Here is a 7,636-nt window from a genome sequence, read left to right as displayed (position 1 = left end):
TAGTAAGTTAACTGATATTTCTGAAGATTTGGAGGAATTGAACGATCCCATAATCAATGGATTTTTCAATAATGAGAAGGAATTTTCTGTAGATGCTCTGAGAAAGATCTATGATATCTAGGAAACTTCTTATGAGAATTTGTTCTTGTGTTTTAAGAAACTAGGGTTTGGAATAGCCATTATTGTGAGTACGCATAGATATTTCTAACGATTTTCATCTTGTAATGTTTTTAGATTTATTTATTTAAATTCTAAAGTTTATTTGGAAGATGATTTTTGCAGTATTAATCTTTATGGTTTTATATATTGCAACTTGCTATGGGATATGTGTGTTTGCATCTGTGAACTATGATTGTCCCATGCGTTGTCAAAATTTAAGTCTTTCATATATTATTGTGAAAATGGTGATAAAATATTGAATGAACTTTTGACAAACAAGAGTTAAGCCTATTTTGTCGTTATGCAAATATCGATGGAAGATAGGATGAATTTTTGTTTTCAAAGATTAAGTCTATTATATGTATCTATATAAATAGTGATGAAAGATAGAATAAATCTTTGAATATCCGCAGTATTGGTCTTCCCGGATTCACATCCTTGTGTAAATATTGTGCGGCTCCATAAGTTTTCTTATGTTCAGTATTTTCAATTAAATTAATCATGGGTTCTCTTGTGATTAATTTAGTTGAGTATTTTGGATACAAATTCATGTTTCATGTGATTTGTTAATGTCCAATGAAATCCTTCTTTTCTTGTGAAAGTAAGGTCGCTCTTGTTATTCTTTCGGGAATGACATTTTATGGGGGAAAGTTCTTATTTAAACTTGTGCTTAATTGCCATATCTTTGTGGGGAGTGCGGCTGTGGAATATTATAGGGGTTATCTTGTATCTTTATAAACTCCTTGATGAATGCATTTAGCTTCGGCTATATGATTGCATCTAAATAAAGTTGATATGTGGTTCTGTTTTGGTCATGAAGTATCTCTATGGAAATTTCATTAGGATCCAACTAATTTTCGTACCTTTGCCAATTTATATTGACAAAAAGGGGGAGAATTAATGTGTAGTTCACACTAAAAATACATATGGTTTACGGATCATTATGTAAGGAGGAGTGGTTTTCATGTGAGATAAAGTATTGACTAAAGGGGAGTGATACATATCACCATAGTATTATTGTCAAAGTTGTGATACAATTGAACTTTGATGTTGTGTAATAATAATATGACACTGTATAACAATGATTGAGAGCTATTATTTTTTCATTGTTATAGCTACGGATCTTCAACAACGATGATGCTGAGTTGAGCAGATTTAGAATCATTGGAGTACTTGGAAGTGACGAAGATTTCGAGTAATGTTGAAGAACCAAGGAGATCAAGCATTTGGATGAGAAGCTACAAAGTTTATTTATTTTGTGATCCATATGTGTTGATAGTTTTGTCATTAAAATTTACAAAGGAGGAGATTGTTAGAGCATTGCTTGGTCGAACTCGCAAGCGTTGCTATCTCAAGCTTGTTTGTCAAGTTTAGTTGCCAAAACTATAACTCTTGATTTCTAGTCTACTCATATCTAAGTCTCGGATTAGGATAATAAGTGTAGTTGAGCTTTAGACTCCACGACGTCCATCGAAGAAGACGAAGAACTACTCAAGGGAACTTCTGGAACTTCATCAACAAAAGGTATGTGGAGACTTGAACTCATCTGTCACTCAAAATTATATCTACTCTATCTCCTATTTAAGGAAAAAAGTCGTATTGCTATATAGACTTCAATTATAAATGTTTAGTATTTCGAGCCGAGTTTATCTCGCTTATCTATTTCTCGAAATGTGTGTTGGTAAGCTTTCACTTTAACCAAGTTAATCTTTTATGCTTGACGAAATTCAAAAGATGATCATGTGAAAATCGCCTTGTAACATCTTACATGATTTGTGTGAGACAGTCATTTGATGTAGACTGGGAATGTTTCGTATTGATCATTCTATCACTTGAAAATTGCTTAGAAGCTAATAGTTTGTGTGAGACGGCTATTGTCATCTTCAAGAATGTTTCAATGATTGAAATGAGGGTTTAGAACATATAACCATGATTGAATATAAACATAGTGTGTGTATTCAAATTTGTGTAAATTCGAAGTCAGAGAACCATGGTACGCGTACTGATTGGTTGATGGAAGTTCGGACTTAAGTATGCGTACTCGTACGCGTACTGGCGGAAGTTCAAGTCCGTGAATTTCTGTTGGAGTTTGGAAGTGGAGTGGTATGCATACCTGTACGCGTACTGGCGTAACTAAACTTAGTCCGGCTACTTAGATATGCGTACATGTTTGCATACTTAAGTAGGTTATGTTCTAAAATCGGTTTGTTCATGAACTAATACATTTGTATAATAAGAAATGCAATCTTTTGCAAACTGTGGCTATAATGTTCATGAAATGATTCGAGTGAATCAAAATCGATTTTTCTTCAATTGTGTCTTGTATACTTCTATGAGAATATAAACAATTGAACAACTCTCTAAATAGTTTCATTTGAGTCATTTGAACTAGTTATGATAAAAATGAATTAGGTTGATATGAAAGTGCTCATATGGATAACCATTGGTTAACTATTGTTAAACCAACTAAGTGTACAGGTTTAGGTACGGTTACCTTTATCTAAATAATGGTACATTTCATTTGTGTATAGCAAGCTAAGTTCGATCTAACGTTTGAAAGATATTAGCTTGAATCTAATCAGGTTTTCATCTAACAGTGAATATTGAATGCTTTGTTACCAAGGTAGCATTGATTGCAAACCCTGATTTGGAGACTATATAAAGGAGAACTCTAGCAATTTGGAAACTTAATCCCCACACCTCTTGTGTGATATTAGTTGCGACTAGAGTCGATTCTCCTTTAACCTTAGGTTTTTCACAAAACCTTGTAGGTTATCGACTTAAAGACTTCATTGGGATTGTGAAGTCAGACCCAACTATTTCTCTGTAGTTGCGTGTTCTGATCTCGTTGTTTTCTATCATGATTGAGTACTATCTTCTTTAAGATTTGCTCGAGATTTATTCTCCGATAGGAAAGATTGAAAAGTAGTCACAAACATCTTCGTCTCATCGTTTGTGATTCCACAATATCTTGTTCCGTTAATTGATTAAGATTATTGTGAGGTGATTGGTATTTCTAGGATGTTCTTCGGGAATATAAGTCTGGTATATCAATTAGTTCTTGTTCACCTTGATTTATCAAAAGACGGAACAAAAGACGTAGGTATATCTGTGGGAGACAGATTTATCTATTCAATAGACTTTTTTGTGTGATACAGATTTTTTTATCAAGTCTTCGACTTTGGGGTCGTAACAACTCTTAGTTGTAGGTGAGATCAGCTAAGGGAATCAAGTGCACAGAATCCGGCGTGGTTCAAGAGGCGTAAGGAACACGACTGTACCTTGATCAGTGTGAGATTGATTAGGGCTCAACTATATTCCAGACCGAAGTTAGTTTGGTAGTAGGCTAGTGTCTGTAGCAGCTTAATACAGTATAGTGTTCAAATATGGACTAGGTCCCAGGGGTTTTCTACATTTGCAGTTTCCTCGTTAACAAAATTTCTGGCGTCTGAGTTATTTCTTTTCCGCATTATATTTGTTTATATAATTGAAATATCGCAGGTTGTGCGTAAGTTCAATCAATTGTGAATCCGACCTTTGGTTGTTGATTAAATTGATTGACACTTGGGTATAGGTTTTCTATATCGTCCAATTTATTTCTTATATTCAATCGGACTCGCAAATTCTTATTTGTTTGATTGCGGATTGAATAGAGAAATTGAGATACAACTCTTGGATATATTTCCATTGATTGAGTCTGACTGTCTAGTTGATTCTCTTGGAATTATATTGGAGTTTGGCCATACAGATTGCTAAGAGAAATATTGGGTGTGGTTGTTAGACCCCCGATTTTTCAATCTTGATTAATTTTTTTTGCTTACGACACGCATCAAATTTTGGCGTCGCTGTCGGGGAGCAGTTGCTAATTGATTTGTTATTTGTTTAGCTTGTTTTTTTTTTTTCTTTTTTTAGATTTTGTTTTGATTTTCTCTTTCTTGTGACTCGTCATGTTTCCTTACGGAAATAACATGTACATATCACAAGATTACATGTACAATAGTGGTAATAAATATGGTTTTCAATCTCTTACATATAACAACTACCAACCATCCTATGGGTATAATCAAAACAAATCTTTTATCTATGATTAATATCCCACGGAACCTTACGGATATTATCAGACATGTCAACAACCTTATGACAGGCATGTATGCGAACAATCACGAGGATCGAAGGATAGTTATGCTTTTGATCAATTCTAGTAATGTGTAGATGACAGAGAGTTTGGAACTAAAAACTTATGATATCGAATCAAGGAATACTCCTCTTTATCGTGTTTTTCCAGAGATACGTTATAGAAACTCTATTGATCATGATGGTGGAAAGCGTATTACTATCAGAAAAAATTTTAAGCAACACGAGAAGCTAGAAAAAGCCGATGCCACAATGAAATCTTGACAAAATTAACAAGGCCATAGACATGGAATTTGAACGTCATTGCGATGTTGAAGATTTTGAGGTTGACGAAAATTCTGATGAAGATGAGGACCTTTGCAAATCCCGTGCAACAAAGAGGAAGTTATTCCAAATCCATACCATTATAACGAACCTTCACCTATTCAAATGGAGGAGATTGGATGTTATAAATGGTGTAACATACTCGAACAAAGATTTTATGAACTAGACTTTCTAGGAGAGGATTCTGATTCCAATAACGAGATTGTTGAAGAGATTGAGATTGAGATTGAGAATGAAACCAAATTGATTGAAATCGTGGAATACCCAATTGAGCTAGATAATAATATTTTGATAGAGGAGCATGATATACTTCAGGTAAATAATTCACTGGATTTAATTAAGAAATATGAAGATCCGATACAAGGTTAGTCTAATCCTTTGCATAATTCTGTATCTATTTATCCTTTCCATCCAATTGAAGTAGTTCCCCATAAAGTTGTTAACCCAACTTTAAGGAAAATACCTCTCTTAGGATTGGAGTTGTGCACTTCAAAAGTTTTGACGGATAATTTTGCTTCTAAGTATCCACTACTTGATGTGTTTGATTATAACATTATGCAGGTTCACTGAGAAGAACCCATAGAAATTTCCCCAATTTCATGTTCTTTATCCAATTCCGAGTGTAGAAAGAACTAAGTGTGTGGGAAACTTCAATATATTGATAGCTGCAATATTTATATCGTATGCTTATGTTATTGTGAAGCTGTTATTTTAACTGCAAATTGTTATTTGGAAGGATTACCAAATTTTCAGATTACTGGTGTACGAACGATAACAATAACGTCGGGCTGACGATATTAAACCAAGCGCTACATGGGGGGTAACCCATCGGTTTTGTATCCCTATCCTTATTTTTTTTTAAATTTTGTTAGTTTTTGCATATCATATCAAAATTTCTCATCTTGATTTTACCTTGGATGAGTCAATTAATTTGAGGACAATGTAAAATTTAAGTGTGGAGGAGTATTTAAGAGAGATTTCATAATTATTGAAATATCGGATACAGGGATAGTACGTGTACCCGGTACACGTATCAGCGTAACCATTATAGTTTCGGAATACAGAACGATACACGTACCTAGTATGCATACCATCGAGCTCATGTTTGGGTATTTTTTTATTTAAAAAAAAACGAAAAAACTCTTTGATTTCTTGGCTACCTGAGACTTCATCTTTTGGAGTTAACTATGAGCTATTTAGGATGACACTAAACCTTTTTCAGATTGAAACAATTCTTACAACAATAGCTTGATTCCCACATTGTTATTCTAGAATCCTTAATTATATATACGTTCATAATTGAATGCAAGATTCAGGTGCTAGCAATAGCATGGTAGTCGTTGGAAAAATAGTTCTCGCAGTCTATGATTACTGAATCACTTTCTTTTTATTTTTGCAGTTATATGTCTCTCTAAGTGATTTGGTGGGATCTTAATACTGCCATGATGTTGTAGCAAGGATAAATCATTGGTTGAGTTTATATAAAAGTCCCACACACAATTTTCTTACACTCAGAAGACTGAGCCAAAAAATAAAAATACATAAGGCTCTCCTTCATATATCGACATTTATTAACAATACAAAGAGAAGGTTCTCCCTGTCTCCGTCACCTAAACAAGCATGGAATGCAGGATCCATGGGAACTAATCATGTAGTCGATAAAATGAGTAAAACCTATGATCAATATATAGCAAGTCAAAAAGATTCGATGAGGTTCTCGACACTTGGACAACAATATGTATGCGTTTTCTCTGTCTCCGTCGCCTAAACAAGCGTGGAACGCAGGATCCATGGTAACTATTGTATATTTGCTGAAAGGAAACATGCGCTTAGAGTATCCAATCATGTTGTCGAGTTAAATGGGTGTTTATATCAACTATTGTGCTAAAAAATATATACTCTCTTTGTTCCACTTTAGATGATGTTTTGGGAGTTTTCACGCATATTAAGAAATAGAGAGAGACATGAAAATTTTCCATATAATCCCTTGAGAAAAGTCTTCAAATATTAATTGTTATTAATGCATCCAAAAAAAAACTTGTAGTTCCAAGACAAAATGTTAGGGTATTGTTGGTAGTTTTGTGCGAAAATATGAAAAGTATCAAGTAATGTGGAACAAAAAAATAACCCTAAACACTCATCTAAAGTGGAACGGATGTAGTATATAAAAGATGACATTCATACAAGTATTCTGGGTAACATCGTTCACCTTAGTCAACATTTGGACACTTCACTATTCAATTTCCATTCTCTTATCTATCCATGTGATTTCAGTACGCGAGTGTTGCGGCAAAAATGTTGAAAAACATTGCAACAAGTTTATTTCGATGACTATCTGAGTAGAGTTACGCAATCAGGTTGAATGTCACACGTAAGTAATTGCTTATATATGATGATTGGAATGTATGTGGGATGCTTGCAGCTAAAGAACTTACTCATGCTAATTATTTGGCTTTCTACTTTGTGTCTATCTTTAATGGTTCTTCCAAGGCTAGAAATTGGAGTAAGTATTGTGGGTATACCTCTTGTGAACCCTCATGAGACTATAACACGTCATAGAGACACCTAAGGGTTTAAAGGCATGTTGCATTATCTAAGTGTAACCATATTAACAACGAAAGGGAGTTGTTGTATATTTTAGTTTAATTTACTCGAGGACTAGCAAAAGCTAAGTGTGTGGGAATTTGATAAGTGCATAATTCATATGATTCAAGTGTTCATTCCATACTTGTTTAAACTATTCTTGTTATTAATCTTGTTTTCTCTTATTTATCTCTATTAGGTGAATCAACTAAAAAGGAGCTGCAAAGTGCTTAAAAGATCTAAGAAGAGAAGTATTCCAAGTATATAAGTGCCCAAGTCGAAGAGAAATGGAAGAAGTGCGACGAAACTGAGAAAAAATGCTCAAAATAAAGAGACGGGCCAAAGATTAAACTTAACTCATACAAATTAAGAATTTCTCATCGCCATCTTATAAATAAATTAATTAAAAAGAGAATGCAAAATGAATGAGGTCATT

This window comes from Papaver somniferum, chromosome 6 (genome assembly GCF_003573695.1).
Source record: "Papaver somniferum cultivar HN1 chromosome 6, ASM357369v1, whole genome shotgun sequence".
Lineage (NCBI taxonomy): Eukaryota > Viridiplantae > Streptophyta > Magnoliopsida > Ranunculales > Papaveraceae > Papaver > Papaver somniferum.
Note: the sequence above shows the minus strand (reverse complement) of the source record.